This window comes from Heptranchias perlo, chromosome 20 (genome assembly GCF_035084215.1).
Source record: "Heptranchias perlo isolate sHepPer1 chromosome 20, sHepPer1.hap1, whole genome shotgun sequence".
Taxonomy (NCBI): domain Eukaryota; kingdom Metazoa; phylum Chordata; class Chondrichthyes; order Hexanchiformes; family Hexanchidae; genus Heptranchias; species Heptranchias perlo.
The window spans coordinates 28,846,168-28,868,015 of NC_090344.1; the positions used below are offsets into that span (position 1 = coordinate 28,846,168).

General features: G+C 44.3%; 9 non-coding genes across 9 annotated transcripts; all 9 read left to right on the forward strand.

Moving 5' to 3' along the window:
- trnaf-gaa (transfer RNA phenylalanine (anticodon GAA)) lies at window positions 1-73 on the forward strand. Its single transcript has one exon. It is a non-coding gene; the product is annotated as a tRNA-Phe (tRNA).
- Window positions 74-7,917: 7,844 nt separating this feature from the next.
- Window positions 7,918-7,990, forward strand: trnak-cuu (transfer RNA lysine (anticodon CUU)). The gene has a single exon. It is a non-coding gene; the product is annotated as a tRNA-Lys (tRNA).
- A 1,182-nt stretch (window positions 7,991-9,172) lies between these two features.
- trnaf-gaa (transfer RNA phenylalanine (anticodon GAA)) lies at window positions 9,173-9,245 on the forward strand. The gene has a single exon. It is a non-coding gene; the product is annotated as a tRNA-Phe (tRNA).
- A 2,849-nt stretch (window positions 9,246-12,094) lies between these two features.
- Window positions 12,095-12,167, forward strand: trnak-cuu (transfer RNA lysine (anticodon CUU)). Its single transcript has one exon. It is a non-coding gene; the product is annotated as a tRNA-Lys (tRNA).
- A 1,018-nt stretch (window positions 12,168-13,185) lies between these two features.
- trnaf-gaa (transfer RNA phenylalanine (anticodon GAA)) lies at window positions 13,186-13,258 on the forward strand. The gene has a single exon. It is a non-coding gene; the product is annotated as a tRNA-Phe (tRNA).
- A 2,849-nt stretch (window positions 13,259-16,107) lies between these two features.
- On the forward strand, window positions 16,108-16,180 carry trnak-cuu (transfer RNA lysine (anticodon CUU)). Its single transcript has one exon. It is a non-coding gene; the product is annotated as a tRNA-Lys (tRNA).
- A 1,018-nt stretch (window positions 16,181-17,198) lies between these two features.
- Window positions 17,199-17,271, forward strand: trnaf-gaa (transfer RNA phenylalanine (anticodon GAA)). The gene has a single exon. It is a non-coding gene; the product is annotated as a tRNA-Phe (tRNA).
- Window positions 17,272-20,128: 2,857 nt separating this feature from the next.
- Window positions 20,129-20,201, forward strand: trnak-cuu (transfer RNA lysine (anticodon CUU)). The gene has a single exon. It is a non-coding gene; the product is annotated as a tRNA-Lys (tRNA).
- Window positions 20,202-21,219: 1,018 nt separating this feature from the next.
- trnaf-gaa (transfer RNA phenylalanine (anticodon GAA)) lies at window positions 21,220-21,292 on the forward strand. The gene has a single exon. It is a non-coding gene; the product is annotated as a tRNA-Phe (tRNA).
- Window positions 21,293-21,848: the final 556 nt, after the last annotated feature.

Genomic DNA, 21,848 nt, shown 5'->3' on the forward strand with positions numbered 1-21,848 from the left:
GCCAAAATAGCTCAGTTGGGAGAGCGTTAGACTGAAGATCTAAAAGTCCTTGGTTCAATCTCGAGTTTCGGCAGTTTTTGGTTGTTGAGTTTCTTCATCCTTGCTTCGATTTTCGCATTTCATTGCAGTGAAATTTGATACCCGCCACTGAAGGATTGGGGATGAAATAGAGAGGCATCAAGGATGGGAAATATTTTTTCGTCTTGATTTAGTTTTTATTTCTCTGTTACCTTCTGCCTTTTTCTCTTGTTTTTTCTCTCTCGGTGCCGGGGGACAATTTCATTTGATGCATTTGTCCCAAACCGATGCCTTTTCCACATCTCGGGGCGGTCAGACCCTCTCTGTCTGTCTGTTGCTGCTAATGATTATTAATGGGGACAGGCCGCGAGTTAAACGTTTCTCTGCAAACCGGAGAAAGAAAAATAAAAAAGAAAGACGTGTTTCTCCGGCCCATGGGCAAAGTTGCAATGGATGTTATTCAATAACACTGTCCCCGTGAATTTGTCTGTGGACCTGTTTGTAAGGCTTGCATTTTAAAAGTTACAAAAACCCGAAATAAATAAAGCAAATTAGAAGAATGGAATTCATGATCATGACATTACGGCATACTCTTTGCAAATGAGCTAACCGGCGGTCCGAACGGCTGTTTAATTAATTGTTGTACCTGTATGCTGGTTGGTAGCGATTTCTGTACTTGGACCCCGAAATCTCCCTGCTCCTCCACAGTTCCTTTTTTCTCACCATTTAGAAAATAGCCTGATTTATCTTTATTAGATTTAAAGTGGATCACCTCGCTCTCCCCCACATTGAACTCTATTTGCCGCAGTTTTGCCCACTCACTTAATCGATTAATTCCCACTTTTCAACGTCCTGCTTCCATCTACATGACTTGTTGCGCCACCAGAAGGCTGCGTGTTCAAAACACCGGGTCACCGTTACTTCTCGAGCTGATCGGATTCTGGATCGTTCCGGATTGAATATTTTATCTGCTTTTTCTCAATAAACAGAACCTTGCTCGAAAGTCTCCTTCCCTGGTTCCCAAATTTCAGGAAGGCGTCTCATTCTGCCCTTGACTTTTGATCTTGACCTGCAGTTGAAACTTTTGCAAAGAGGGAAATAATTCGCCAAATCGCTCCACGTGAATCTGAAACGGTTTGGGAAGAAGTTCAGTGCAAACAATCAGGACTTTAAAGGCACCTCAATGACCTGCACTTTCATTGAATGAGTTTTGTTCGCCTCTCGCTTTCATCTCACTGAAGTGAAGAGTTTGACCGCCTTGTATCTGTCAGCGTGTAATTGACGAGTTTGGGGTGAGCACGGGTCGTGTTTATTTTTGAAATCTCACCAAGCAACAGGGAAAAGAAACTTCGAATCAAACTGTCCCAGTCAGTGAAGAATTGAAGTGAATATCGCTCCAAGCAGATCTGGACAATGAGCAGCGCAGCCGCACAGGAGTCCCAAATCCACCCTCTCGGCACTCGGCAATCACATCTTTACTCCGGCCCAGGATCGCCACGCTGAAATCAAGTATTTCTCGAACACATTTTTTTTAACATCATAGTTACTGGTTTAATAGTGAAGACTACGGTCCGCTTCACTGTAAGTGCAAGCGACAACTTTGTAGACACCATGTCGTGTCACAGAGCTGCTCCTTGGACCTACTCATTTCATCTCATCTCATTTTCAACAAACCTGAATATTACTGGAATATAGAATGGCGAATCACAGCTCAAAAGGTCAATCCTCTCTACCACGAGGGGACTGAGTCTTCCAACATACGGTGGTTAATGGCAAGGTTGGCTTCATGTGCAGAAATAATACAGCACAGATTTTCACTCATGCAAGCTGCACACCCTTTATTTTGGAACATTAAACTGATAGTCAGACAGCTGTTATATTAATCGCGGCAAGCTGAAGCTTTAGCTCGGTGAATTAGTCCTTCAGCAACTACAAAGTTGTGTTTCTGTGGCGCAATTGTTGGTTCAAGCTCCACCCGGTGGACGCTGGGTAGTAACTTTCACCTGAACATTCAATGTCTCGCGTTTCCAGCATTCGAATGTGTGTCCTGTCTGAACGAAAATATACAGGTGAGGTGCCTGAGGATTGGAGGGTAGCAAATGTTGTGCCTTTGTTTAAGAAGGGCGGCAGGGAAAAGCCTGGGAACTACAGAACGGTGAGCCTGACATCTGTAGTGGGTAAGTTGTTAGAGGGTATTCTGAGAGACAGGATCTACAGGCATTTGGAGAGGCAGGGACTGATTAGGAACAGTCAGCATGGTTTTGCGAGTGGAAAATCATGTCTCACGAATTTTATTGAGTTTTTTGAAGGGGTAACCAAGAAGATAGATGAGGGCTGTGCAGTAGACGTGGTCTACATGGACTTTAGCAAAGCCTTTGACAAGGTACCGCATGGTAGGTTGTTACATAAGGTTAAATCTCACGGGATCCAAGGTGAGGTAGCCAATTGGATACAAAATTGGATTGACGACAGAAGACAAAGGGTGGTTGAAGAGGGTTGTTTTTCAAACTGGAGGCCTGTGACCAGCGGTGTGACTCAGGGATCGGTGCTGGGTCCGTTGTTATTTATATTAATGATTTGGATGAGAATTTAGGAGGCATGGTTCGTAAGTTAGCAGATGACACCAAGATTGGTGGAATTGTGGACAGTGAAGAAGGTTATCTAGGATTGCAACGGGGTCTTGATAAATTGGGCCAGTGGGCCGATGAATGGCAGATGGAGTTTAATTTAGATAAATGTGAGGTGATGCATTTTTGGTAGATCGAATCGGGCCAGGACCTACTCCGTTTATGGTAGGGCGTTGGGGAGAGTTATAGAACAAAGAGATCTAGGAGTAAAGGTTCATAGCTCCTTGAAAGTGGAGTCACAGGTGGAGAGGGTGGTGAAGAAGGCATTCATCATGCTTGGTTTCATTGGTCAGAACACTGAATACAGGAGTTGGGATGTCTTGTTGAAGTTGTACAAGACATTAGTAAGGCCACACTTGGAATACTGTGTACAGTTCTGGTCACCCTATTATAGAAAGGATATTATTAAACTAGAAAGAGTGCAGAAAAGATTTACTAGGATGCTGCCGGGACTTGATGGTTTGACTTATCGGGAGAGGTTGGATAGACTGAGACTTTTTTCCCTGGAGATTAGGAGGTTTAGGGGTGATCTTAAAGAAGTCTATAAAATAATGAGGGGCATAGATGAGGTAGATTGTCAAAATATTTTCCCAAAGGTAGGGGAGTCTATGACGAGGGGGCATAGATTTAAGGTGAGAGGGGAGAGATACAAAAGGATCCAGAGGGGCAATATTTTCACTCAAAGGGTGGTGAGTGTCTGGAACGAGCTGCCAGAGGCAGTAGTAGAGGCGGGTACAATTTTGTCTTTTAAAAAGCATTTGGACAGTTACACGGGTAAGATGGGTATAGAGGGATATGGGCCAATTGCAGGCAATTTGGACTAGCTTCGTGGTATAAACTGGGCGACATGGACATGTTGGGCCGAAGGGCCTGTTTCCATGTTGTAAACTTCTATGATTCTACACCGTGAACATTGCCAGCTGAGTGCGTCTAATTTTCCACCATTTAATCTGCTGTCTGAAAAATATTCAAAAAAAACGAGATTGGCTTGAAAGAATTCGGATTACTTGTTGTTTCCACAATGAATGACACTCCCTTTATTTTGGAAAAGTGAAATGGTATTCACATTCCGACTGGTTTCAGCTGATTTGTGAGAGATCTTTCAAGGATCAATCTTTGGTTAAGGCGGCCTTTTTATCTCTCTCTCTCTGTTGGCAGAATCCAAAATGAAATTGGAGCTGGACCAATCAAGCAAGAAATCAGGAATCACTTTCGCAAACAAAATACGGCCGGAAGCTGGAACTCTCTCATCCCAAAGGATGTTGATTGAGGCTCAGTTCAAATTTTCAAGTCTGATATTGACAGATCATTTTCTGGTTCGGTTACCAAGGGATATGAGTCCAAGGCGGGGAAACAGAGATGAATTACTGATCACCTCATGATCTAATTGAATGGGCAAGCAGGCTCGAGGGGCTGAATGTTCTTCTCCTGTGCCGATGTTACACTCCTGCTCAGTGCGGGGCTGGGCGACTGGTCAGAGTCATCAGACTTGACTCCAGAATGAAACTCGGGTGTTCAGATTCAGCCACCTTGGGATTGTCGGACAAACTGAACCCCGACAGCAGCGTCACCACCTGCCTCTCTGCAATGATAGGATGAGAAGCAGCCCTGCCGCTGGCCCGGCTAGCTCAGTCGGTAAAGCACGAAATTCCGAACCTCGGGGTCTTGGGTCTAAAGCAAATATTGGGGGTTTTGAGTTCTATTTTTCACAGTGGGTGAAAAAGGTTCAAAGTGCAACCTCTGATCTCCAGTTCATGTAATCCAGTTATATAAACAGACACAACACTGAGCTGTGTGAAAGAAAACCGTGAGCGTTGCCAAATACCCAGTCCGTCCCGATACTATCTTCTCATTCCTTCCACATGGGACACGGCAGATACCGTTTCAATAGGTTTCTTTTCTGCTGTTATTAAAAATGTTGATAGTTAGGAAGTGTAATATTTAGAAGATGCCAACTCTGGATCCATTCGCCTCTCTGATACCTCCTGATACCCACTTACCCTCCTTGATTCTCCCTGATCTCCTCATCTTCTCTTGTACCCTCAGAGAGTCCATTATCCTCTTTCAACCTTGTCAGCACCCTTTACACTCTCTGATACCCGCAGTCCTCACACACTGATACGCCCTGAGAGTCCTTACACTCTCTGATACCCTCTGGCAGTCCTTCCCCTCAGTGAGATCTCAATATACTCTTTGATACCCTCTGACTGGCCGCTCCCCTCTTTGAGCCCCGTTACACACTCTGATGCCCTCTGATAGTACCTTCCCCTCTCTGAGATGCCCTTCCCCAATGGATCGCCACTAAGAAGCGATTAGACGCCCTGAGGCCTTCTCAGAACCCATTACCGTCCCTGCTATCAAAGTGCGGTGTAACTTCACAGGTGGATCTACCGGTCTGTGTTCAGGATGAGATCCAGACTTTGATCGGTCGCTGCTGCTTCCGCCTCTGAGAGCTCTATCGGCGGTCGGTACCGATCTTCCTCCCATAAACTGGGTGTGGATGTATGAGTGCGCTGTTGATTTATAAACTTTGGTAGTTCACGTATGACAGCGATGTTCATATATGAACTGTGGGTGTATCTCTATGAGTACGATGTTTATATATGAACTGTGGGTGTATCTCTATGAGTACGATGTTTATATATGAACTGTGGGTGTATCTCTATGAGTACGATGTTTATATATGAACTGTGGGTGTATCTCTATGAGTGCGATGTTTGTATATGAACTGTGGGTGCATCTCTATGAGTACGATGTTTATATATGAACTGTGGGTGTATCTCTATGAGTGCGATGTTAAAATATGAACTGTGGGTGTATCTCCATGAGTGCGATGTTTTCTATGAACTGTGGGTGTATCTCTATGAGTGCGATGTTTATATATGAACTGTGGGTGTATCTCTATGAGTACGATGTTTATATATGAACTGTGGGTGTATCTCTATGAGTGCGATGTTCATATCTGAACTGTGGAATGAACAGGAGGGGCAATTCCTCCTGGGGTTATATTTTCTTCCACGACAATAACACAAAGTAATAGTTGGGGACAGAGCTTAAACAGCTCAGTTGGGAGAACGTTAGACTGAAGATCTGAAGGTCCTTGGTTCAATCCCGAGTTTCGGCAGTTTTTGGTTGTTTACTTTCTTCTTCCTTGCTTCGATTCTCGGATTTATTTGCAGTGAAATTTAATTCCCGCCACTGAAGGTTTGGGGATTGAATAGAGAGACATCAAGGATGGGAAATATTTATATCGTTTGTATTTGGCTGTTATTTCTCTGTTACCTTCTGCCTTTGTCTCTTGGTTTTGTCTCTCTCGGTGCCGGGTGACTATTTGATTTGTCCTAAACTGATGCATTTTCCACATATCGGGGCGGTCAGACCCGCTCTGTCTGTCTGTTGCTGCTGATGATCATTAATGGGAACAGGCCGCGATGAAACCTTTGCAAAGAGGGAGAAGAAGTCCCCAAATCGCCCCACGTGTATCTCAAACGCTTTGGGAAGAAGTTCTGTGTAAACAATCAGGAATTTAAAGGCACCTCAATGACCTGCACTTTCATTGAATGAATTTTTTTCGCCATTGGAATCGACGTGAAATCGCTGTCGGCTTTCATCTCACTGAAGTGGAGAGTGTGGCCGCCTTGTATCGGTCAACGTGTTAGTGACGAGTTTGGGTTAAGCACGGGTCGCGTTTATTTCTGAAATATCACCAAGCGCCGGGGAAAAGAAACTTAGAATCAAACTGTCCCTGTAAATGATGAATTGAAGTGAATATTGCTCAAAACAGATCTGGACAATGCGCAGCGCAGCCGCACAGGAGTTACAAATCCACCCTCTCGCCACTCGGCAATCGCATTAACTGAACTTCACTCTGGCCCGTGTCACCGCGCTGAAATCGAGTCTTTCTCGGCCACATTTTGTCTTAACATAATAATTACTGGTTTAAGAGTGAAAATTGTCGTCCACTTCACTGTAAACGCAAGAGACAACTTTGTAGACACCGTGTAGTGTCACAGACCTGCTGGTTTGTCCTGCTCATTTCATCTCATCTCATTTTCCGCAAACCTGAATATTACTGGAACAGAGAATGGCGAATCACAGCTCAAAAATCAATCCTCTCTTCCACGAGCGGACTGAGTCTTTCAACATACAGGTGTTTAATGGCAAGGTGAGTTTAATTTTCAGAAATAATACAGCACAGATTTTGACTCGTGCAAGCTGCACACATTTTATTTTGGAAAAGTAAACTGATTGGAAGAAAGCTGTTACATTGAGCGCCGCAACCTGAAGCGTCAGATCGATGAATTAGTCCTTGAACATTTGCAAGTTCTGTTTCTGTGGCGCAATTGGTTAGCGCGTTTCGCTGCGAACTGAAAAGTTGGTCGTTAGAGGACACGAAGGCAACCTTTTACCTTAACATTCATTGTCTCGCACATTCTTGGGTTCGAATGTGTGTCTTGTCTGCCAGAAAATGTACCGCAAGCATTGCCAGCTGAGTGCTTCTGATTTTCCACCATTTATTCTGCGGTTGGATAACAGGCATATGAAAAATATCCAAAAAAACGAGGTTGGCTTGAACGAAGTCGGAATACTTCTTGACAGAGAAGGTTCGAAGGTTGCAAGCGAGCTCCTTCACACTGACATGGATATTTCTGCAGTGAGCGACATCAGACTGTTTCCACAATGAATGTCACTCCCTTTATTTTGGAAAAGTGAAATGGTATTCACATTCCGACTGGTTTCAGTTGATTTGTGAGAGATCGCTAAAGGATCAATCTCCGGTGAAGACGGCCTTTTTCTCTCTCTCTGTTGGCCGAATCCAAAATGAAATTGGAGCTGGACTAATCATGCAAGAAATCAGGAATCACTTTAGCAAACAAAATACGGCCGAAAGCTGGAACTCTCTCATCCCAAAGGATGTGGATTGTGGTTCAATTCATAATTTGAAGTCTGATATTGACAGATCGTTTTTCGATTCGGGTACCAAGGAATATGAGTCCAAGACGGAGAAACAGAGATGAATTGCAGATCAACTCATGATCCAATTGAATGGGGCAGCAGGTTCGAGGGGCTGAATGGCCTTCTCTTGTCCCGATGTTCCGATACTGCTCAGCGCGGAGCTGGACGAATGGTAAAAGACATCAGACTAACTCCAGAATGAAAAAACGGGTGTTCAGAAGTCGATACCCTGAGATTGTGGAACGAACTGAACTCCTGCAGCAAGGCCAACAGTTGTCTCTCTGCAATGATAAGATGGGAAGAATTTCAGCCGTCGGCCCGGCTAGCTCAGTTGGTAGAGCATGAGACTCTTAATCTCAGGGTCGTGGGTTCGAGCCCCACGTTGGGCGATTTGTGTTCTACTTTTCACACTCGGTGATAAAAATTTTTAAGTGCAACCTCTTGTCTCCAGATTCGAAACAGGCACAACCCTGAGCTGTGTGAAAGGAAACCGTGAGCGTTGCCAAATATCCACTCCCTATCGATTCTACCTTCTCGTTCCCTCCACATGGGACACGGACAGGTTATCGGTTCAATTGGATTCACTTTTTGTTGTTATTAAAAATGTTGAAGGTCAGAAAATGTAATATTTAGGAGATGCCAACGCTGGAACAATTCGCCTCTCTGATACCTCCTGATCCCCCCTTACCCCATTTGATTCTCCCTGTGCTCCTTATCATCGCTGATACGCTCTGTCTCTTACCTTCTCCGATACCCTCAGAGAGTCCATGATTCACTTTGAACCTTGTCAGCGCCATTCACCTGCTCTGATACCGATTGATTCTATGATTCTTCTATGATTCTATTGGGCCAACTTCTATGATTCTATTGGGCCAAGTGCAGGCAATTGGGACTAGCTTAGTGGTATAAACTGGGCGACATGGACATGTTGGGCCGAAGGGCCTGTTTCCATGTTGTAACTTCTATGATTCGATGATTCTATGATTGCCCCTTACACAGATGCGCCCTGAGCCGCCTTACACTCTCCCATACTCGGCAGTCCTTCCCCTCTCTCAGATCTTAAAACACTCTCTGATGCCATCTGACTTCCCGCTCTCCTCTTTGAGCCCCCTTACACTCTCTGATGCCCTCTGATAGTACCTTCCCCTCTCTGAGATGCCCTTGCCACAATGGATCGCCACTAAGAAGCGATTAGACGCCCTGAGGCCTTCTCAGAAGCAATTACCGTCCCTGCTATCAAAGTGCGGTGTAACTTCACAGGTGGATCTACCGGTCTGTGTTAAGGATGAGATCAAGAGTTTGATCGGTCGCTGCTGCTTCCGCCTCTGAGAGCTCTATCGGCGGTCGGTACCGATCTTCCTCCCACAAACTGGGTGTGGATGTATGAGTGCGCTGTTGATTTATAAACTTTGGTAGTTTACGTATGACAACGATGTTTATATATGAACTGTGGGTGTATCTCTACGAGTACGATGTTTATATATGAATTGTGGAATGAACAGGAGGGGCAATTCCTCCTGGGGTTATATTTTCTTCCACGACAATAACACAAAGTAATCGTTGGGTACAGAGTCGAAATAGCTCAGTTGGGAGATCGTTAGACTGAAGATCTGAAGGTCCTTGGTTCAATCCCGAGTTTCGGCAGTTTTTGTTTGTTTACTTTCTTCTTTCTTGCTTCGATTCTCGGATTTATTTGCAGTGAAATTTAATTCCCGCCACTGAAGGATTGGGGATTGAATAGAGAGACATCAAGGATGGGAATTATTTATATCGTTTGTATTTGGCTGTTATTTCACTGTTACCTTCTGCCTTTTTCTCTTGGTTTTGTCTCTCTCGGTGCCAGGTGACTATTTGATTTGTCCGAAACTGTTCCATTTTCCACATCTCGGGGCGGTCAGACCCGCTCTGTCTGTCTGTTGCTGCTGATGATCATTAATGGGAACAGGCCGCGAGTTAAACGTTTATCTGCAAATTGGAGAAAGACAAATCAAAAGAAAGACGTGTTTATCCTGCCCAGGGGCAAAGTTACAACGGATGTATTTCAAAAACGGTCCCCGTGAATTTTTCTGTTGATTTTCTTTTTAAAGCTTCGATTTCAAAAGTTACAAAAACGCGAAATAAATAAAGTAAATTACAAGAATCGAGTCCGTGATCATTATGTTACAGTATACTCTTTGCAAACGAGTTAACCGGCCGTACCAACGGCACATTAGGCTGTTTAATTATTTTTTGTACCTGCAGCGATTTCTGTACTTGGACCCCGAAATCTCTCTGCTCCTCCACAGCACCGAGTTTCTCACCATTTAGAAAATACTCTGATTTATCTTTCTTAGATTTAAAGTGTATGACCTCGGTCTCCCCCACATTGAACTCTATTTGCCACAGTTTTGTCCACACACTTAATCTATCAATTCCCACTTTTCAATTTCCTGCTACCATCTGCGTTACTTCCTGCGTCACCAGAAGGCTGCGTGTTCAAAACGCGGGGTAACCGTTGCCTTTAGAGCTGATAGGATTCTGTATCGTTCCGGAATGAATGTTTCATCTGCTTTTTCTCAATAAACAGAACCTTGCTCTAAATTCTGGTTCTCTGGATCTCAAATTTCAGCAAATCGTTTCATTTTGCCCTCGACTTTTGATCTTGTGCTGCGGATGAAACTTTTGCAAAGAGGGAGAAGAAGTCCCCAAATCGCCCCACGTGTATCTCAAACGCTTTGGGAAGAAGTTCTGTGTAAACAATCAGGAATTTAAAGGCACCTCAATGACCTGCACTTTCATTGAATGAGTTTTTTTCGACATTGGAATCGACGAGAAATCGCTGTCGTCTTTCATCTCACTGAAGTGCAGAGTGTGGCCGCCTTGTATCGGTCAATGTGTTAGTGACGAGTATGGGTTAAGCACGGGTCGCGTTTATTTCTGAAATCTCACCAAGCACCGGGAAAAAGAAACTTAGAATCAAACTGTCCCTGTAAGTGATGAATTGAAGGGAATATCGCTCCAAACAGATCTGGACAATGTGCAGCCCAGCCGCACAGGAGTTACAAATCCACCCTCTCGCCACTCGGCAATCGCATGAACTGAACTTTACTCTGGCCCGTGTCACCGCGCTGAAATCGAGTCTTTCACGGCCACATTTTTTCTTAACATAATAATTACTGGTTTAAGAGTGAAAATTGTCGTCCACTTCACTGCAAGTGCAAGAGACAACTTTGTAGACACCGTGTAGTGTCACAGACCTGCTGATTTGTCCTGCTCATTTCATCTCATCTCATTTTGCGCAAACCTGAATATTACTGGAACAGAGAATGGCGAATCACAGCTCAAAAATCAATCCTCTCTTCCACGAGCGGACTGAGTCTTTCAACATACAGGTGTTTAATGGCAAGGTGAGTTTAATTTTCAGAAATAATACAGCACAGATTTTGACTCGTGCAAGCTGCACACATTTTATTTTGGAAAAGTAAACTGATTGGAAGAAAGCTGTTACATTGAGTGCGGCAACCTGAAGCGTCAGCTCGATGAATTAGTCCTTGAACATTTGCAAGTTCTGTTTCTGTGGCGCAATTGGTTAGCGCGTTTCGCTGCGAACTGAAAAGTTGGTCGTTAGAGGACACGAAGGCAACCTTTTACCTTAACATTCATTGTCTCGCAAATTCTTGGGTTCGAATGTGTGTCTTGTCTGCCAGAAAATGTACCGCAAGCATTGCCAGCTGAGTGCGTCTGATTTTCCACCATTTATTCTGCGGTTGGATAACAGGCATATGAAAAATATCCAAAAAAACGAGGTTGGCTTGAACGAAGTCGGAATACTTCTTGACAGAGAAGGTTCGAAGGTTGCAAGCGAGCTCCTTCACACTGACATGGATATTTCTGCAGTGAGCGACATCAGACTGTTTCCACAATGAATGTCACTCCCTTTATTTTGGAAAAGTGAAATGGTATTCACATTCCGACTGGTTTCAGTTGATTTGTGAGAGATCGCTAAAGGATCAATCTCCGGTGAAGACGGCCTTTTTCTCTCTCTCTGTTGGCCGAATCCAAAATGAAATTGGAGCTGGACTAATCATGCAAGAAATCAGGAATCACTTTAGCAAACAAAATACGGCCGAAAGCTGGAACTCTCTCATCCCAAAGGATGTGGATTGTGGTTCAATTCATAATTTGAAGTCTGATATTGACAGATCGTTTTTCGATTCGGGTACCAAGGAATATGAGTCCAAGACGGAGAAACAGAGATGAATTGCAGATCAACTCATGATCCAATTGAATGGGGCAGCAGGTTCGAGGGGCTGAATGGCCTTCTCTTGTCCCGATGTTCCGATACTGCTCAGCGCGGAGCTGGACGAATGGTAAAAGACATCAGACTAACTCCAGAATGAAAAAACGGGTGTTCAGAAGTCGATACCCTGAGATTGTGGAACGAACTGAACTCCTGCAGCAAAGCCAACAGTTGTCTCTCTGCAATGATAAGATGGGAGGAATTTCAGCCGTCGGCCCGGCTAGCTCAGTCGGTAGAGCATGAGACTCTTAATCTCAGGGTCGTGGGTTCGAGCCCCACGTTGGGCGATTTGTGTTCTACTTTTCACACTCGGTGATAAAAATTTTTAAGTGCAACCTCTTGTCTCCAGATTCGAAACAGGCACAACCCTGAGCTGTGTGAAAGGAAACCGTGAGCGTTGCCAAATATCCACTCCCTATCGATTCTACCTTCTCGTTCCCTCCACATGGGACACGGACAGGTTATCGGTTCAATTGGATTCACTTTTTGTTGTTATTAAAAATGTTGAAGGTCAGAAAATGTAATATTTAGGAGATGCCAACGCTGGAACAATTCGCCTCTCTGATACCTCCTGATCCCCCCTTACCCCATTTGATTCTCCCTGTGCTCCTTATCATCGCTGATACGCTCTGTCTCTTACCTTCTCCGAAACCCTCAGAGAGTCTATGATTCAGTTTGAACCTTGTCAGCGCCATTCACCTGCTCTGATACCTATTGATTGCCCCTTACACAGATGCGCCCTGAGCCGCCTTACACTCTCCCATACTCGGCAGTCCTTCCCCTCTCTCAGATCTTAAAACACTCTCTGATGCCATCTGACTTCCCGCTCTCCTCTTTGAGCCCCCTTACACTCTCTGATGCCCACTGATAGTACCTTCCCCTCTCTGAGATGCCCTTGCCACAATGGATCGCCACTAAGAAGCGATTAGACGCCCTGAGGCCTTCTCAGAAGCAATTACCGTCCCTGCTATCAAAGTGCGGTGTAACTTCACAGGTGGATCTACCGGTCTGTGTTAAGGATGAGATCAAGAGTTTGATCGGTCGCTGCTGCTTCCGCCTCTGAGAGCTCTATCGGCGGTCGGTACCGATCTTCCTCCCACAAACTGGGTGTGGATGTATGAGTGCGCTGTTGATTTATAAACTTTGGTAGTTTACGTATGACAACGATGTTTATATATGAACTGTGGGTGTATCTCTACGAGTACGATGTTTATATATGAATTGTGGAATGAACAGGAGGGGCAATTCCTCCTGGGGTTATATTTTCTTCCACGACAATAACACAAAGTAATCGTTGGGTACAGAGTCGAAATAGCTCAGTTGGGAGAGCGTTAGACTGAAGATCTGAAGGTCCTTGGTTCAATCCCGAGTTTCGGCAGTTTTTGTTTGTTTACTTTCTTCTTCCTTGCTTCGATTCTCGGATTTATTTGCAGTGAAATTTAATTCCCGCCACTGAAGGATTGGGGATTGAATAGAGAGACATCAAGGATGGGAATTATTTATATCGTTTGTATTTGGCTGTTATTTCACTGTTACCTTCTGCCTTTTTCTCTTGGTTTTGTCTCTCTCGGTGCCAGGTGACTATTTGATTTGTCCGAAACTGTTCCATTTTGCACATCTCGGGGCGGTCAGACCCGCTCTGTCTGTCTGTTGCTGCTGATGATCATTAATGGGAACAGACCGCGAGTTAAACGTTTATCTGCAAATTGGAGAAAGACAAATCAAAAGAAAGACGTGTTTATCCTGCCCAGGGGCAAAGTTGCAACGGATGTAATTCAAAAACGGTCCCCGTGAATTTTTCTGTGGATTTTCTTTTTAAAGCTTCGATTTCAAAAGTTACAAAAACGCGAAATAAATAAAGTAAATTACAAGAATCGAGTCCGTGATCATTATGTTACAGTATACTCTTTGCAAACGAGTTAACCGGCCGTACCAACGGCACATTAGGCTGTTTAATTAATTTTTGTACCTGCAGCGATTTCTGTACTTGGACCCCTAAATCTCTCTGCTCCTCCACAGCACCGAGTTTCTCACCATTTAGAAAATACTCTGATTTATCTTTCTTAGATTTAAAGTGTATGACCTCGGTCTCCCCCACATTGAACACTATTTGCCACAGTTTTGTCCACATACTTAATCTATCAATTCCCACTTTTCAATTTCCTGCTACCATCTGCGATACTTCCTGCGTCACCAGAAGGCTGCGTGTTCAAAACACGGGGTAACCGTTGCCTTTGGAGCTGATAGGGTTCTGTATCGTTCCGGAATGAATGTTTCATCTGCTTTTTCTCAATAAACAGAACCTTGCTCTAAATTCTGGTTCTCTGGTTCTCAAATTTGAGCAAATCGTTTCATTTTGCCCTCGACTTTTGATCTTGTGCTGCGGATGAAACTTTTGCAAAGAGGGAGAAGAAGTCCCCAAATCGCCCCACGTGTATCTCAAACGCTTTGGGAAGAAGTTCTGTGTAAACAATCAGGAATTTAAAGGCACCTCAATGACCTGCACTTTCATTGAATGAGTTTTTTTCGACATTGGAATCGACGAGAAATCGCTGTCGGCTTTCATCTGACGGAAGTGGAGAGTGTGGCCGCCTTGTATCGGTCAATGTGTTAGTGACGAGTTTGGGTTAAGCACGGGTCGCGTTTATTTCTGAAATCTCACCAAGCACCGGGGAAAAGAAATTTAGAATCAAACTGTCCCTGCAAGTGATGAATTGAAGTGAATATCGCTCCAAACAGATCTGGACAATGTGCAGCGCAGCCGCACAGGAGTTACAAATCCACCCTCTCGCCACTCGGCAATCGCATTAACTGAACTTTACTCTGGCCCGTGTCACCGCGCTGAAATCGAGTCTTTCTCGGCAACATTTTTTCTTAACATAATAATTACTGGTTTAAGAGTGAAAATTGTCGTCCACTTCACTGCAAGTGCAAGAGACAACTTTGTAGACACCGTGTAGTGTCACAGACCTGCTGGTTTGTCCTGCTCATTTCATCTCATCTCATTTTCCGCAAACCTGAATATTACTGGAACAGAGAATGGCGAATCACAGCTCAAAAATCAATCCTCTCTTCCACGAGCGGACTGAGTCTTTCAACATACAGGTGTTTAATGGCAAGGTGAGTTTAATTTTCAGAAATAATACAGCACAGATTTTGACTCGTGCAAGCTGCACACATTTTATTTTGGAAAAGTAAACTGATTGGAAGAAAGCTGTTACATTGAGTGCGGCAACCTGAAGCGTCAGCTCGATGAATTAGTCCTTGAACATTTGCAAGTTCTGTTTCTGTGGCGCAATTGGTTAGCGCGTTTCGCTGCGAACTGAAAAGTTGGTCGTTAGAGGACACGAAGGCAACCTTTTACCTTAACATTCATTGTCTCGCAAATTCTTGGGTTCGAATGTGTGTCTTGTCTGCCAGAAAATGTACCGCAAGCATTGCCAGCTGAGTGCGTCTGATTTTCCACCATTTATTCTGCGGTTGGATAACAGGCATATGAAAAATATCCAAAAAAACGAGGTTGGCTTGAACGAAGTCGGAATACTTCTTGACAGAGAAGGTTCGAAGGTTGCAAGCGAGCTCCTTCACACTGACATGGATATTTCTGCAGTGAGCGACATCAGACTGTTTCCACAATGAATGTCACTCCCTTTATTTTGGAAAAGTGAAATGGTATTCACATTCCGACTGGTTTCAGTTGATTTGTGAGAGATCGCTAAAGGATCAATCTCCGGTGAAGACGGCCTTTTTCTCTCTCTCTGTTGGCCGAATCCAAAATGAAATTGGAGCTGGACTAATCATGCAAGAAATCAGGAATCACTTTAGCAAACAAAATACGGCCGAAAGCTGGAACTCTCTCATCCCAAAGGATGTGGATTGTGGTTCAATTCATAATTTGAAGTCTGATATTGACAGATCGTTTTTCGATTCGGGTACCAAGGAATATGAGTCCAAGACGGAGAAACAGAGATGAATTGCAGATCAACTCATGATCCAATTGAATGGGGCAGCAGGTTCGAGGGGCTGAATGGCCTTCTCTTGTCCCGATGTTCCGATACTGCTCAGCGCGGAGCTGGACGAATGGTAAAAGACATCAGACTAACTCCAGAATGAAAAAACGGGTGTTCAGAAGTCGATACCCTGAGATTGTGGAACGAACTGAACTCCTGCAGCAAAGCCAACAGTTGTCTCTCTGCAATGATAAGATGGGAGGAATTTCAGCCGTCGGCCCGGCTAGCTCAGTCGGTAGAGCATGAGACTCTTAATCTCAGGGTCGTGGGTTCGAGCCCCACGTTGGGCGATTTGTGTTCTACTTTTCACACTCGGTGATAAAAATTTTTAAGTGCAACCTCTTGTCTCCAGATTCGAAACAGGCACAACCCTGAGCTGTGTGAAAGGAAACCGTGAGCGTTGCCAAATATCCACTCCCTATCGATTCTACCTTCTCGTTCCCTCCACATGGGACACGGACAGGTTATCGGTTCAATTGGATTCACTTTTTGTTGTTATTAAAAATGTTGAAGGTCAGAAAATGTAATATTTAGGAGATGCCAACGCTGGAACAATTCGCCTCTCTGATACCTCCTGATCCCCCCTTACCCCATTTGATTCTCCCTGTGCTCCTTATCATCGCTGATACGCTCTGTCTCTTACCTTCTCCGATACCCTCAGAGAGTCCATGATTCAGTTTGAACCTTGTCAGCGCCATTCACCTGCTCTGATACCTATTGATTGCCCCTTACACAGATGCGCCCTGAGCCGCCTTACACTCTCCCATACTCGGCAGTCCTTCCCCTCTCTCAGATCTTAAAACACTCTCTGATGCCATCTGACTTCCCGCTCTCCTCTTTGAGCCCCCTTACACTCTCTGATGCCCTCTGATAGTACCTTCCCCTCTCTGAGATGCCCTTGCCACAATGGATCGCCACTAAGAAGCGATTAGACGCCCTGAGGCCTTCTCAGAAGCAATTACCGTCCCTGCTATCAAAGTGCGGTGTAACTTCACAGGTGGATCTACCGGTCTGTGTTAAGGATGAGATCAAGAGTTTGATCGGTCGCTGCTGCTTCCGCCTCTGAGAGCTCTATCGGCGGTCGGTACCGATCTTCCTCCCACAAACTGGGTGTGGATGTATGAGTGCGCTGTTGATTTATAAACTTTGGTAGTTTACGTATGACAACGATGTTTATATATGAACTGTGGGTGTATCTCTACGAGTACGATGTTTATATATGAATTGTGGAATGAACAGGAGGGGCAATTCCTCCTGGGGTTATATTTTCTTCCACGACAATAACACAAAGTAATCGTTGGGTACAGAGTCGAAATAGCTCAGTTGGGAGAGCGTTAGACTGAAGATCTGAAGGTCCTTGGTTCAATCCCGAGTTTCGGCAGTTTTTGTTTGTTTACTTTCTTCTTCCTTGCTTCGATTCTCGGATTTATTTGCAGTGAAATTTAATTCCCGCCACTGAAGGATTGGGGATTGAATAGAGAGACATCAAGGATGGGAATTATTTATATCGTTTGTATTTGGCTGTTATTTCACTGTTACCTTCTGCCTTTTTCTCTTGGTTTTGTCTCTCTCGGTGCCAGGTGACTATTTGATTTGTCCGAAACTGTTCCATTTTCCACATCTCGGGGCGGTCAGACCCGCTCTGTCTGTCTGTTGCTGCTGATGATCATTAATGGGAACAGACCGCGAGTTAAACGTTTATCTGCAAATTGGAGAAAGACAAATCAAAAGAAAGACGTGTTTATCCTGCCCAGGGGCAAAGTTGCAACGGATGTAATTCAAAAACGGTCCCCGTGAATTTTTCTGTGGATTTTCTTTTTAAAGCTTCGATTTCAAAAGTTACAAAAACGCGAAATAAATAAAGTAAATTACAAGAATCGAGTCCGTGATCATTATGTTACAGTATACTCTTTGCAAACGAGTTAACCGGCCGTACCAACGGCACATTAGGCTGTTTAATTAATTTTTGTACCTGCAGCGATTTCTGTACTTGGACCCCTAAATCTCTCTGCTCCTCCACAGCACCGAGTTTCTCACCATTTAGAAAATACTCTGATTTATCTTTCTTAGATTTAAAGTGTATGACCTCGGTCTCCCCCACATTGAACACTATTTGCCACATTTTTGTCCACACACTTAATCTATCAATTCCCACTTTTCAATTTCCTGCTACCATCTGCATTACTTCCTGCGTCACCAGAAGGCTGCGTGTTCAAAACACGGGGTAACTGTTGCCTTTAGAGCTGATAGGGTTCTGTATCGTTCCGGAATGAATGTTTCATCTGCTTTTTCTCAATAAACAGAACCTTGCTCTATATTCTGATTCTCTGGATCTCAAATTTCAGCAAATCGTTTCATTTTGCCCTCGACTTTTGATCTTGTGCTGCGGATGAAACTTTTGCAAAGAGTGAGAAGAAGTCCCCAAATCGCCCCACGTGTATCTCAAACGCTTTGGGAAGAAGTTCTGTGTAAACAATCAGGAATTTAAAGGCACCTCAATGACCTGCACTTTCATTGAATGACTTTTTTTCGCCATTGGAATCGACGAGAAATCGCTGTCGGCTTTCATCTCACTGAAGTGGAGAGTGTGGCCGCCTTGTATCGGTCAACGTGTTAGTGACGAGTTTGGGTTAAGCACGGGTCGCGTTTATTTCTGAAATCTCACCAAGCACCGGGGAAAAGAAACTTAGAATCAAACTGTCCCTGTAAGTGATGAATTGAAGGGAATATCGCTCCAAACAGATCTGGACAATGTGCAGCGCAGCCGCACAGGAGTTACAAATCCACCCTCTCGCCACTCGGCAATCGCATTAACTGAACTTTACTCTGGCCCCTGTCACCGCGCTGAAATCGAGTCTTTCACGGCCACATTTTTTCTTAACATAATAATTACTGGTTTAAGAGTGAAAATTGTCGTCCACTTCACTGTAAGTGCAAGCGACAACTTTGCAGACACCGTGTAGTGTCACAGACCTGCTGGTTTGTCCTGCTCATTTCATCTCATCTCATTTTCGGCAAACCTGAATATTACTGGAACAGAGAATGGCGAATCACAGCTCAAAAATCAATCCTCTCTTCCACGAGCGGACTGAGTCTTTCAACATACAGGTGTTTAATTGCAAGGTGAGTTTAATTTTCAGAAATAATACAGCACAGATTTTCACTCGTGCAAGCTGCACACATTTTATTTTGGAAAAGTGAACTGATTGGAAGAAAGCTGTGACATTGAGTGCGGCAACCTGAAGCTACAGCTCGATGAATTAGTCCTTGATCATTTGCAAGTTCTGTTTCTGTAGCGCAATTGGTTCGCGCGTTAAACTGCTAACTGAAAAGTTGGTCGTTCGAACCCACTGGAGGACTCTAAGGCAACCTTTCACCTTAACATTCATTGTCTCGCATTTCTTGGGTTCGAATGTGTGTCTTGTCTGCCTGAAAATGTACCGCAAACATTGCCAGCTGAGTGCGTCTGATTTTCCACCATTTATTCTGCGGTTGGATAACAGGCACATGAAAAATATCCAAAAAAACGAGGTTGGTTTGAAAGAAGTCGGAATACTTCTTGACAGAGAAGGTTCGAAGGTTGCAAGCGAGCTCCTTCACACTGACATGGATATTTCTGCATTGAGCGACATCAGACTGTTTCCACAATGAATGTCACTCCCTTTATTTTGGAAAAGTGAAATGGTATTCACATTCCGACTGGTTTCAGTTGATTTGTGAGAGATCGTGAAAGGATCAATCTCCGGTTCAGACGGCCTGTTTCTCTCTCTCTGTTGGCCTAATCCAAAATGAAATTGAAGCTGGACTAATCATGCAAGAAATCAGGAATCACTTCAGCAAACAAAATACGGCCGAAAGCTGGAACTCTCTCATCCCAAAGGATGTGGATTGTGGTTCAATTCATAATTTGAAGTCTGATATTGATAGATCGTTTTTCGATTCGGGTACCAAGGAATATGAGGCCAAGACGGAGAAACAGAGATGAATTGCAGATCAACTCATGATCAAATTGAATGGGGCAGCAGGTTCGAGGGGCTGAATGGCCTTCTCTTGTCCCGATGTTCCTATACTGCTCAGCGCGGGGCTGGACGAATGGTAAAAGACATCAGACTAACTCCAGAATGTAAAAACGGATGTTCAGAAGCAGATACCTGAGATTGTGGAACGAACTGAACTCCTGCAGCAAAGCCAACAGCTGTCTCTCTGCAATAATAAGATGGGAAGAATTTCACCAGTCGGCCCGGCTAGCTCAGTCGGTCGAGCATGAGACTCTTAATCTCAGGGTCGTGGGTTCGAGCCCCACGTTGGGCGATTTGTTTTCAACTTTTCATACTCGGTGATAAAATTTATAAAGTGCAACCTCTTGTCTCCAGATTCGAAACAGGCACAACCCTGAGCTGTGTGAAAGGAAACCGTGAGCGTTGCCAAATATCCACTCCCTCCCGATTCTACCTTCTCGTTCCCTCCACATGGGACACGGACAGGTTATCGGTTCAATTGGCTTCACTTTTTGTTGTTATTAAAAATGTTGAAGGTCAGAAAATGTAATATTTAGGAGATGCCAACGCTGGAACAATTCGCCTCTCTGATACCTCCTGATCCCCCCTTACCCCATTTGATTCTCCCTGTGCTCCTTATCATCGCTGATACGCTCTGTCTCTTACCTTCTCCGATACCATCAGAGAGTCCATGATCCACTTTGAACCTTGTCAGCGCCATTCACCTGCTCTGATACCTATTGATTGCCCCTCACACAGATGCGCCCTGAGCCGCCTTACACTCTCCCATACTCGGCAGTCCTTCCCCTCTCTCAGATCTTAATACACTCTCTGATACCATCTGACTGCCCGCTCTCCTCTTTGAGCCCCCTGACACTCTCTGATGCCCTCTGATAGTACCTTCCCCTCTCTGAGATACCCTTGCCCCAATGGATCGCCATTAAGAAGCGATGAGACGCCCTGAGGCCTTCTCAGAACCCATTACCGTCCCTGCTATCAAAGTGCGGTGTAACTTCACAGGTGGATCTACCGTTCTGTGTTAAGGATGAGATCCAGAGTTTGATCGGTCGCTGCTGCTTCCGCCTCTGAGAGCTCGATCGGCGGTCGGTACCGATCTTCCTCCCATAAACTGGGTGTGGATGTATGAGTGCGCTGTTGATTTATAAACTTTGGTATTTTTCGTATGACAGCGATGTTTATATCTGAACTGTGGGTGTATCTCTATGAGTGTGAAGTTTCTATATGAATTGTGGAATGAGCAGGAGGGGCAATTCCTCCTGGGGTTATATTTTCTTCCACGACAATAACACAAAGTAATGGCTGGATTTAGAGCCGAAATAGCTCAGTTGAGAGAGTGTTAGATTGAAAATCTGAAAGTCCTTGGTTCAATCCCTAGTTTCGGCAGTTTATGGTTGCTTCCTTGCTTCGATTCTCGCATTTCTTTGCAGTGAAATTTAATTCCCGCCACTGAAGGATTGGGGATTGAATAGAGGGACATCAAGGATGGGAAATATTTATATCGTTTGAATTTGGCTGTTATTTCTTTGTTCCCTTCTGCCTTTTTCTCATGGTTTTGTCTCACTCGGTGCCAGGTGACTATTTGATTTGTCCTAAACTGATCCATTTTCCACATCTCGGGGCGGTCAGACCCGCTCTGACTGTTTGTTGCTGCTGATGATCATTAATGGGAACAGGCCGCGAGTTAAACGTTTATCTGCAAATTGGAGAAAGACAAATAAAAAGAAAGACGTGTTTATCCTGCCCAGGGGCAAAGTTACAACGGATGTAATTCAAAAAACCGACACCGTGAATTTTTCTGTGGATTTTCTTTGTAAAGCTTCGATTTCAAAAGTTACAAAAACGCGAAATAAATAAAGTAAATTACAAGAATCGAGTCCGTGATCATTATGTTACAGTATACTCTTTGCAAACGAGTTAACCGGCCGTACCAACGGCACAT